This window comes from Peromyscus leucopus, chromosome 6 (assembly GCF_004664715.2).
Source record: "Peromyscus leucopus breed LL Stock chromosome 6, UCI_PerLeu_2.1, whole genome shotgun sequence".
NCBI lineage: Eukaryota > Metazoa > Chordata > Mammalia > Rodentia > Cricetidae > Peromyscus > Peromyscus leucopus.
Window position 1 is genome coordinate 25,151,591 of NC_051068.1, and position 12,930 is coordinate 25,164,520.

The window sequence follows — 12,930 nt, forward strand, 5'->3', positions numbered from 1 at the left end:
AGGTTATCTCTGGACTCCATACCACCAGGCACACATATGGATTCATATCTCCACAAGCACCTGCACATGTGCATAAGATATACACACAAAAAAACATTGCACAACCACACAGAAAATAAACAAGGTTTAAAGTAAGTAAACACTAAAAGTAGCAGCCATTATGTATGAGTAAGTAGATTATCTTGTTAGTAATGATGGATTTTATATACTGAGTAGAACATAAGTTTTATTTATTCTTGAATTATCATTTAAGTTACATCTGCTACTTGCTTTACTGTTTATTTTTTCCTTTCTTTGTGGTTATTAAATGTTATTTTACAAGTATTATTCGGGGTTGGGTATTTAGCTCAGTGGAAGAGCACTTGCCTAGCAAGCAGAAGGCCCTGGATTTGGTCCTCAGCTCCAAGAAAACAACAACAACAACAACAAAAATACAAGTATTACTCAGCAATGTGTATTATAGTTATTTGATGAAATGGTAATTTATTCTGCTAAAAACAGTTTCATCTAAGCCAATTAATTGTCAGTCTGTTCTCAATATTTTCTTGCCCCAGAATGTATGACCTGGACAAATATAATACACATATTGAAAAATATATTGATGTTAATAAAATAGCATTTTTTTAAAATTTTATCAACAACAACTCATAAATAGATAGAACAATTTCCATTTCAAAGGCTGTATCATGATTACCCCAAATCTGTCACTATGGGAATTTATTCAGAGATTCAACATTTTGGGTCTAAATTTGATTTGTATGTATTTTAAAGAATGGCCCGGCTAGCTCAGTCGGTAGAGCATGAGACTCTTAATCTCAGGGTCGTGGGTTCATGCCCCACGTTGGGCACGTAGCAATCTCTTCTTGCCGGAAAGGCGCAAAGCTACATAGAGAAACCCTGTCTCGAAAAACCAAAAAAAAAAAGAATGAAGTAAATGTTAGATATCTTACTTTTGTTAATATCTAATATATATCTATATCTAATATATCTATATCATATATATATATTATAGTTGGGATTTGTAGTTAATCATCCCATATCACTAAAGAACATATATTTTAATAGTTCAATATACATATTTTTAAAGTCTAGCTTGAATAAAATCAATCACTCCAATAAATGAATTTATTCTGGAAAATACTGGTATTTATTTCTGCCTTGTAATTCTCTCATAAATAAAAGTATATTTAATATGCATTCTTACTAAGATAGTGTATAAGTTACTTTGACTGTGATATAATAAAATGTTTAGATTTCATTATTAAAATTTCAGTGTTGAATAGAAATGAAGTTGCATAGTTATATTCTATTATGTGGTTATATACACTATCACAATGTTACTACTTTTTATAAATTCAACTAGATAAATGTAAAGAGTGCATACCAGGGGTAAGTTTTTATATGCGAAAACACAAAGCAAATTGAGTCTATATGTTATGTTGAACATTATTAATCTAATAATACAATACTATACTTATGTGTTTAATTATTTCCGTTTCATCTATTGAGAGGGCAATATATCTTATGTGCTATCCCATATAGTTACATAAATATATTTTAAAGGTAAGAAATATATATATGTGTGTGTGTGTGTATACTTGACGATACTGACATAAATTAAATTGATTTACCTATTACACCCTCTATCTATATATATCATAATAGCATTATGTACGCTGTATTTCTGTATTTGCAAGCTAAATAATGTTTGGAGTCATGCACCCTGGCTTCAAGTCAGGGTTTAGGGACCAGTAACAATTACCTACTGAAATATGCATCATTGTAATCCTAAGTACTACAAAGTATTGATTCAGAGTATGAGGATGTTTATGTTATCTATGAGTGTATGAAAATCATCTGAATAGTATTTAAATTATTTTAATTTCATACACTATACTTTATCTTGAACATATGTCATTTTGATGGTGCATAATTTGTAGAATCACTTCAATAAAAATGATTTAAGAGTTGCTAATGCATTATGCAATGTTAATTGGAAGGCAGGAGCTTTCTTTCACTAACTCGTTTATCTTTTAACAAACCTTTTTATTTTATAGTACATTAATTTCTATTTTATATTTTTGCACTTAGTCATTAACACATTTTCATTATCTCCATAAATAAAACTAAAAACGTCATCAGCTGTTTGGCTGTGTGTTCCAGTGTTTTCACCAAACATCTGGAAGGCAAACAGATTACTCCTATAAACTATTGTTTTAATTATATCTATTGATTATAGTGTCTTTATATTCTTATTATTTTTAAACAATACTCTACTGAGGTCTATAAATTGATTAATGGATTATAATACTAGAAATCACAGCTGCCTAAGTAATGTGTACAAATTACTTACATTACAGATGTCAAAAATATTACTGTCTCTGCTAAACAGGAGCAGGAGCTTGCCAAGGAGTCTTTTTATCACTGGAGATCCTTGACACTAGTACAGCTGTTGTATATGTAGCTTCCATTTCAAATAAACCATGCGGCATGATGCAAGTGCATATCATGTAACATGTCTACAACATTATTACCAATTTGAAGCTAAGTACAGTTTCAAATATTATTACACTAATAATAGTAGAATGCCTCAATACTTAAGCAAACACATATTATTCTACTCTTATGAACAATTTGAATTGAACATTAAGTAAAACATCAGATAACATGAGTTTAATTTGTGAACTTAAACTCCAATACTGAGGATATATTTAATAATTTTACAATACTAAAATCATTTGTCTTAATTGTGACAATATGCTTTGTAAATATTATTATATTGTTAAATTTTTATGTTCCTAAGTTTTGTTAAAATAACTCTAAATTAATAAATCGATATAGATATTATGTCACTTTTATTTTAAAAACAAACTGACTTTTTCTCTAGCAGTAACATATATATTTCAGTTTTTTTTCAATTTTCTCAATGTACACATTATGTATGTATATATACATATGCATATACATAATTTGAATTTTAATAATGGAGAAATATTGAAAAATCCATTCATAATTTTAGCAGAATTTCTAATAATTTATCAAAGATTTTAGAGTGTAGTTGTTGACAGTGACTTTCCTCACATAGGATACATGATAGAGTTTTAGTTTTGTTCAAAATACACAGAAAACGGACTATAATTAAGTCATGGTTCTTTTATTAGCAATTAATTTCAATGAAATAAGTGTTCAATGTCATCTAAAATTTTATAAACAGATACTCAAAAGATAGTGCTTCACCTATAGGATACTAAATAGGAATTAGTATCCAAATATGAAAGTTCTCTTTTACCATTTTGTTACTTTCAAGGACAAGAACTTTAATTATGTTGTGATTGTAGGTCTCCTGGTGTAGTAGATTGAGTGAGAAAAGTCTCTCATCAACTCGTGTATTAAAGTACTTGGTGCCCAGCTGGTGGGGCTTTTCAGGTAGATTTGGAATTTGTCAGTCACGGAGCAATGCTGGGGGAGCAAAGTCACTAGGAGCTGGCTTTGTGTGTCTGTAACCTTGCTCCCCTCCTTCGATGCATATGTGAATGGAAATGTCATCATCCATCTTCCTCTGATCCGATCTCTAGGCTGATTTTGACTCTTGCTCCTAGAGTCTTGCCATGATGAACTGTATTCTTCTGGAACCACAAGCCAAGATAAAGCCCGTTCACCTCTACGTTCCTTTGGGCATGTTATTTTATCACAGCATATAGAAGAGGGAAAAATGCATCTTGAAAGCGGAGGTGTCTTCAAAACATGGTCATCTATGAGCTCTATAACAACTCACAACTACATCAGTAGATAGTCCTGAAAACGTTTAATTGACAACTCTCAATTGAAATTGCTTTACCTTGTGATTCAGTGTGATATATTCCATGGCACTTTCAAATTAATATTTAAACAGGGATTAAATTATAAACCAGTTTTTAATTTTAATTTTGATTTTTTTGTAGAACTCAGTTTCTGTTTCAATTTTTAACACTAATACTTTAATACCTTAAAATACATTATTTTATGTAGATATAAAATTATAAAATTTACTAAAAAACTAAAAGTAACATTTCTTCTATTCTGGCAGTATTTGTCTTCTTTTTAATTGTTCTTCTCAGCTTTATTCTGTTTACACTTCATTTCCTGCACACACACACACATACACATACACACACACACACACACACACACACACACACACACACACACAGTCCATTGCATTCATTGTCAAAATACTTTGTTCTGAACAGTTATGTCAATGTTGTAAAATGACAAATTAGAATACCAATGGTCTCTTGTCTTAAAAGAAGTTGAATAATTTGGAAAAAAGCTTTAAATTAGAGAAGTTATTATTAATTTCCCAAGGTTCTGGATTGCATGACATCAGTTTTGAAGTAACAGAATCCTTTGTTAATTTTTAGGTAGATAAAGGAAATGTCTGAAAAGTCTTTTATGCTTTTCAATTTTTAATGTAATTACAGATAGAATAGTCATTCTGTGAACACAAAAATTGAAGGTGACTACAGCAAACACATTGTTTTTTCAAATTTGGATCTTAAAGTTGAAAAGTTGGTAACATAGATTACAGTTAATATAATAATGTCAAATATCAGGTAATCAAATTATATGTGGGGTATGGTAGCTATTAACATGGCTGAGTAAGATGACAAAGAGATATTTCATATTAAATATCCACCTCACATTTCATACACAGAATGGCATTTACCCTTTCACTCCCTCTCTCTGTCCTGAATAAAATTTTTCCTACTTTTCATTGTCAAATTCTGGTAAGGAAGAAATGACTTATGCCTTTGTAGGGTACTATAAACTAGATTTGGCCATTGAACACTAAGTGGACATGAGCTCAAATCTCAGATGATGCTTGTATTTGCAAATTCCATTTTCATATGAAATAGCACATTCACAGGCTCCAGGAATGAGGAAATGACGTTATTCACTCTGCAGCAAAGAAAATTTAGAATAACCACAATGTTGCAAATTTTAATTTACTTTCTGAAGTCTTACTTTTACACTACATAACATGAGTTTCACTCACTGTTTTTTCCAACTAGTGTGAACATTTTCTCAAGACTTCTAGTTCCTTAGAATCCAAAATCTTCAGCACTTACAGTGGAGTACATATATGTGGGAAACATTAGAATATCTTCTTATGTGCTGTACTTTAATGCATACCTTGATTCTGTTCATCTGCAAACTACTAATATCTGGAAGAGAGAGTTCAGGAAACCACCATAACAACATGAAATATAAAGAAATTAAAAGTATTTCAACATAAAACTGCAGCGTAATATTGTTAAAATATAAAGAATGAATGCTCTTCTGACTCAAAATTAAATAAAGGAGGAGGTAGGAGGTCCAATGAAGGATAGAACTGAGTTTACATTTCTATTAGCAATTTCATGTTTAATCCAAAAAAAAAAAAAAAAAACACATGTGACAAGAATTATATCCATTAACTTGCTCCTTCTGTCAAAATGGGTAGTGTTATATGCAGGTATTGTATTCAAAATATCTTAGTACAAAAAAAGAAAGCAAAGTTTAAACACAAAAAAATGCTTCAACATTGAGAATTAAAATCATTAGAAGCACCGTTGCCTCGTTTTCTTTCTGCTGCACAATATAAAACACAAGGTGTCATTCAAAGTGATATTCAGAGTGAAGTAAATTGAATCCAACTGAATAGCAACAATACTAGCAAAAGCCTTTTGTAGCTGCAGACCTTGGGCTTCTTCCCAAGGCACATTTCTTATTTGTTCTGAGATTTTAAAAAGCCCTACAACAGGTTTAGAAAAGATATTGTTCTCATTAGCTTAAGAGCAAGCTACTTCTTAACTTGACAGTCTCACATCTGTGGAAGGAAGCATAATGTGTTTAAGAATTTGTTTTCATAAACTTTTCTTAGTCTCTGATATGAAAATAGAACTATTTTTATCATTCATGTAAAAACACTTGTGTGATATTGTGTTTGTGTTGTGACAAATAAAGCTTACCTGGTGATCAGAGGGTAGAGTTAGCTAGTAGTTAACCATGGAAGCCAGGCAGTGGTGGCACACACCTTTAATACCAGCACTTGGGAGAAGAAAGCAGGAAGATTAGGTGTTCAAGCCCACCTTAGGTTACAGGAGATTGAATCAGTCTAAAAGAGAAACAGAGTAGGAGGTGGTGGTGCACACCTTTAGTCCCAGAACTTGGCATTTCAGGCCTTTGATTCCAGCACTTGGGTGATGCACACATTTAATCCCTGCACTCAGGAGGTAGAGACTTGAATATAAAGTGGGTGGAAACAAGATCTGGCACCCATTCGGTCTAAGGATTCATAGAGACAGAATCCCCACCCATTAGGTCTAAGATTTAGTAGAGGCAAGATATGACTGTGGCTGCTCTGCTTCTCTGATCTCCAGGCAAGTTTTATTTGTCAGAACACAAACAAAATATCATACAACACCCTTGACAACTTCTTTTCCATTATATAAAACCAAGGCTTCTACTAAGTATAATGAGACTATACTAATGAGAATTCTTACTCATAATCTTTACTATGATTGATCAAATAAATTGTATGTTCATATAATTCAAATAATTGTATGTTCATACAATTGAACTTTTGACAGAATAACAGTGGATTAACCTTAGAAAATGAGACATATTAAGTAGATCTAAACCATTATTTATTAAGTCACTAAGACATAATTCAGGCTGCATCCCATTCTAATTTTTTGAACTCTAGGTATAAAAACTTACTTGCTATGTCAGGAAATTTTAAAATTTAAGTTCTTTATCTTTATATTTATTCTGACTTATGATATTTCTAATAGTTTCCTATGCTAAAATGTATTAAACTATACTATCTTAATAATACTAATCCACTCTAATCTGACCTTATTCATAAAATTATGGCATTGTATAAGAATGTTTTGAGTTCCTAGATTTTAATGTGAACTTGGCTGTAAAGAAATCTTGCTAATCTTTAATTCTATGATAGTCTTAAGTACTGTTCAACAACACTCTAGAAACTATTTCTTTTTATCTATAAAAATTACATTCAGAGCAAACAGGCAAAGTGACATGGGAACAGACATGATATGTTTTATGTATTAAATAATAAGGTGATATATAACAGAGCCAACCTTATAAACATATAGACTGAGGAAAGATAATTCACAGATGTGATGAAAGAGGCAAGGATAATATTTCTGATTACTGTATGACAGAGAAAGAGAGGAGCATGTTTGAGCAGACAAAGGTTATTCAATGATAAAGTGATAAGAAATGGGAGGGAAACAAATATTCCAAGCAAGAATTTATATATGGAAAGCAACATGAGCTTTTTTTGTTTAAATGCAGCTACATGTTTGTGTGAGTGTGTTCACCATTCAGTGTGCACACCGATATAGGTGACTGCATGTTCATATGCACAAGAAGGTAAGATGACTTCTGTCTTACTCAATTGATTTCCAACTTACTTATTGAAACGGGGTCTCTCTCAGGGACCATTGAGCTCACTGATTCACCAGAATGACAATGCTTCAGACAGTGCTCTCTGCCTCCATTTGCCCACACATGGACTGCATATATGTCCGAAGTTCCCATCTTTTTACACATGTGCCCAGATTCCAAATTCATGCCCTCATTCTTATGCTGCAAGAACTTTACAATCTGAGCCTTCTCCACTGCATTCATATCTCCATCTCCTTATTTTGCTCTTACCTGAATTTTTATTATTATAATTTTTCTCATATTTTCAGATTTGTCTCTTTTGTACTGTTTATCCTGGAATAAATGTTCCAAACTCAGTATCTTTTTATTTGACTGGAATTATTTTTACATGATTTGCTAAGTGAAAAAGAACCACCAATATTCTATACATACAAAATGTTGCTTCTCCAAACACTTGAAAACTATTTGTGTTTAATCTTCCTGATATTACTTATAACAAATGTCCATATATAATTTATAATTGCAATTTTAAAGTATTTTCTCTGTTGCATGTTTGTTGATTTTAAAATTTTTTATAAAATATATTTTTATCATATTCTATCATCTCCCCATACTTCTAGATCTCTACACTTCTATGCCCATTGAAATTCATATTCTCCTTCCACCCTTTATCCCATTAGCAAACACGATCTCTGTATTCACCAGCCTCTACAAGTAATCAAAAGCCAACTACAAGAAACTGTCTCGAAATTCATATTCTACTGTCTCTCAAAGGAAAGAATAAAACAAGAATAAAAATAAAAATGACATATCCAAAAAAACACAGAAAAAGAAAGAAGAGAGTAAAAGAAACATACAGAGAAAGAGAGAGCAACATAAAATCCTTTTATTTTGTTTATTTTTTTTTTCTTTTTGGCCAAATACTCCTGAGTATGGGTTAGTCCTTGATTGTGGTAACACACAGTGTCAGAGCCACTACACTGGAGAATACTGACTTTTCCCTCCCTTCAAATAGCTTCTTAAATAGATAAGGAAAATATTGCCTTCCTTCTTTCTTCCATGCTGGGATTTTTGTCTTGCTTGAACCTGCATAGATCTTATCCACACTGTCCCTGTCTTACATCATATGTGCATCTGTCCTGATGTGTCTGGAGACACGATTTCCTTGAAGCCATCCACTATCTCTGTTTCTTACAATCTTCCACCCACTCTTCTGCATAGATCCCTGAGATTTGAGGGGTTTGATAAAGAGGTCCCATTTCAGGATGAATGCTCTAAAATTTCTCATTCTATACACATTGGCTAAATGCACTAATCGCCATCTACAGCAAGACACTTCTATGATGAGTGTTGAGCAATGTGCTGATCAATGGGCATAGCAGAATGTCACTAGGAGTCACATTATTGTTATGTCCACTTGGCAGAATTATAATAGTAGGTTTTCCTCTAGGCACATGACCTTTATAGTCTTAGGTTATTGGCTTCAGGAACATTATCAGGTGTGACAGGTGTGTCAGGTGAGATAGTGTGATCCTTAAATTCAAAAAATAAAATAAAATCAAAAAGTAAAAGTGATTGGTTACTCACACAATATCTTTATCACTTACACAACTATAACTTGCAGGTAATTCATTACTGTAGATGAAGGGTTCGTAGGTGGGTTATTCAAATATTTAATTTTCCTGTCAAGTATTCTACATAGTATATTCTAGCACCTTAAATCCTACACACTGGATAAAACTTCAAGTTAGGTAGCAACTCTATTTTGCTATTTACAACTGGCATAAGTCAGTGGTGTCTTTAGCAGAAGGGTCTGTCCTTTAGGTTTTGGAGACTAATCAATAGTGTTGTCAATAGCCTGTGATAGTTGAAGGTTCCATGGGACCACTTTGGACAATTATTTAAAAGAAATAACCAATTGCGGTCACTGGGGATAGTAACTCCATCAAAATTTCTTTCTTATATTTATATATTTCAGGAAAGTTCTACACTAGATTTCTATATGTCTTTTCAAATTATCGTTAATATTATTAGTTCCTCCCCAGCACATGTAAAAATATTATTGATTTCTATGTGTTAATTTTATATCCTGCTACTTTGCTGAAAGTGTTTATCAGCTATAGAAGTTTACTAGTGGACTTTTTAGGTCATTTATGTATACTAATTCATCATCGTCAAATGATACTTTAATTTCCTAAGTATATTATCTTAATCTCCTTCGGGTGTCATATTTCATTAGCTAAGACTTCAAGTATTTTGTTGAATAGGTATGGAGAGAGTGGGCAAAATTTTGTTTGTTCCTGATGTTAATGGAAATGCTTTGAGTTTATTTCTGTTTAGGTTTGTTTAGTTTATGAGTTTGTTGTAAATTGTCATTATCCTGTATGTATATCCCTTGTATCCATAGTCTCTGCATGAATTTTATAATGAAACAGTGTTAGATTTTGTCAAAGGTCTTTTTTATGAATCTAGTGAGCTAATTATGTGTTTTTTGTGCTTTGTTCTGTTTATACAGTGGATTACATTTATTGATTCACGTATGTTGATGTATCCTACATCAAGCTTACTTGATTATGGTAGTGTTCAAGTTTTTTTAAAAAATAATTACTAAAATTTAATATTTAAAAATGAAAACAAATTCCCTTCATAAAATATTCAAAGTATTTGGAAACCAATTCAAAATGTTTCATTATAGCAAGAACCAAAAGGTATTTTCTTAGCAATAAAAGCTATAGCAAGATAAAACAAAAACTATCACATCAAAATTGGATAAGGCAAAGCAACAAAAGGGGAAAAATGTCCCAAGAGATGGCACAAGATTCATAGAAACATTCCTTCACACACTCATAGTCTCATAAAAATATTAAACTGAAAGCTATATAGGTACTCAGAGGACCTGGTACAAAAGGAAGTCAGCTCTGTGCTTGCTGCCCTAGTCTCTGTGAGTTCATACTAGCTTTGCTCCTTTGATTCACACTCTAAATTTCAGAGTCCCTTTATCCCTCTGGCTCTGGCACACTTCCTGCTTTCTGTTTTGCAATGTTTCCTGAGTTCTGAGGGGAGGGATTTGATGAAGACATCTTATTCAGAGCTGTCTGTCTGTCTGCCTCTGTCTCTGTGTCTCTCTGTCTCTGTCTCTGTCTCTCTGTCTCTGTCTCTGTCTCTCTGTCTCTGTCTCTCTCTCCCCTCTCTCTGTAATGTCTTTCTATGGGTACCTGTTTTTGTGCCCATCTACTGCAGGAGGAAGCATTTTGAAGACTAAGAATGATGGCACTGATCTGTGAGTATAGCAGAAAATCATTACGAGTCATTTTTTGCTGTCTTTTTTTTTTTTTAGACCAGTAGTATTTAGTTTTGCCCTAGAATACTGGATTATAAAAACTCTGGATCTTGGTCACTGAAGCAACATTGGGTATACGCTCCATCTCATGGAGTGGACATTAAGTTAACTCAGACATTGGTTGGAATACTCCCACAAACTGTGGCATCATTACCCTATCAAATTTTGAAAGCAGGACAGATTGTACATTAAAGGTTTTGTGTCTTGATTGGTGTTGATATTTCTTTTTTGCTAGCATGCGGAGTACCTTCCTATACCTATACCTTCACTAGAACATAAGGACAAAGTTTCATTGTAGGCACCAGCTCAATTTCTCCAAGTTCAGTGAGTTGTCTGAGTGGTATCTTCTGCAATGGGGCCTTGTCAGATTGCAGGGGACAATTATTATCTTGGCAGTAACCAGAGTGATTTGAGGATTTCCATATGACCTCTTTGGCCAAAATCTCAATTGGCTATAACCCAATTCCAGTGATAGAAGCTTCGTTTGAGGACAAGACATGAACTATTGGGATTCCATCTCCCTCACTATTTTAAGAATTCATTTGGATTGTCTTTATGTATTTTAGAAATTTTCACTACATTAAGTTTCCATACCACTCCTCAAATGCCACTCATTTCTAGATATTTCTCCCTGCATTCCCTCCCTGAAGCCCATCTTCTCCCTCCTCCTACCTTATCCTCCTGAGCCATCCTTCCAGACCCAATTCCACCCATAAAAATCTATTCTATTGCTCCCATCCAGGGAGATGTATGTGCCCCCCCTAGTTCCTTCCTCTATACTGAATCTCTGGGTCTATGTAATATAGCTTGGTTATCATTTATCTGATGGCCAATATCCACCAGCTCAATTATGTGTGAAAACATACCATATTTATATTTTTGGGCAAGAGTTTCCTAACTTGGGGTTTGTTTTTATTCTAGTTCCATCCATTTACCTGCAAGTTTTATGATGCAAAATTTTTAACAGCTAAGTTATACTCTATTATGTAAATGTATCACATTTTCTTTATCCATTATTCAGCTGAGGGACATTTCAGTTGTTTTTATTTTCTGTCTATTATGACTAGAGCATCAATGAACATGGTTAAGCAAGTGTCCTTGTGGTAGGATTAAATATGTTTTAGGTGTATGCCCAAGAGTGGTATAGTTGAATCTTGAGATAGATCAACACAATTCCCACCTTTATGAGGAACTGTAGTGGCTGTACATGATGGTACTTCAAACAAACAATAGGTACATGTTATTTTTGCTTCACAACCTCACATCAACTTAAGCTTTTATTGATCTTAGCCATTCTAATAGGTGTAAGATGAAATATCAAAATTCACAAACCTCCAATGGTTGAACACATTGAAAATTTCTTTAAGTGTTTCTTAGCCATTTGAATTTCCTTCCCTTATCTACAATTCCCTTTTTAGAACTCTACTCCATTTTTTAAATGAGCTATTTGTTGTTATGGATATTTAGTTTCTTGAGTTCTTCATATATTTTGAATATCAATCTTCTATCAGATGTTATAATTAGTAAAAATCTTTTCATATTTAGTTGACTGTCATTTTGCCCAAAGGACAGTGCCCTTTACTTACAGAAACTTTTCAGTTTCATGATGTCCCATTTAATTGTTGATCTTAGTGTTTTTGCTAACAGTGTTCTGTTCAGAATATCTTCTCCTGTGCCAATGATTTCAAAGCTATTTCCCTCTTTATCTTCTATCACATTTAGAATATCTGGTTTCAGCTTGAGGTCTTTTATCCATTTAGAGTTGAGATTTATGCAGGGTGGTAAGTGTGGATCTATTTCATTTTTGTGTTCTTGTATTTAGGTTGCAATTACTTTTTGAGACTACTTGAATCTATATTCAAGAGAGGTTTTAATTTTCTTTATATTTTATTAACATTTCAAAATTTACTTTACACACCAATCACAGTTTCATAGTTTCCCCTCCCTACTCTCCTCCCACTGCCTTTCCCCAATATCATTTATCACCTCCCTCCATCCACTCCTCAGAAACAGTAAGGCCTCCCATCGGAATCAACAAAGCATGATGTATCAAGTTGAGGCAGGATCAAGGCCCTTCCCCCTGCATCAAGGCATCACACCATAAGGAATAGGCTCCAAAAGGCCATCTCATGTGTCAGGGGCAGAATCTGGTT

At 33.1% G+C, this 12,930-nt stretch overlaps 1 non-coding gene across 1 annotated transcript; it reads left to right on the top strand.

Annotated features, from left to right (window-relative positions):
- Nucleotides 1–775: 775 nt before the first annotated feature.
- Nucleotides 776–848, top strand: Trnak-cuu. Its single transcript has one exon. It is a non-coding gene; the product is annotated as a tRNA-Lys (tRNA).
- The last annotated feature ends 12,082 nt before the right edge of the window (nt 849–12,930 follow it).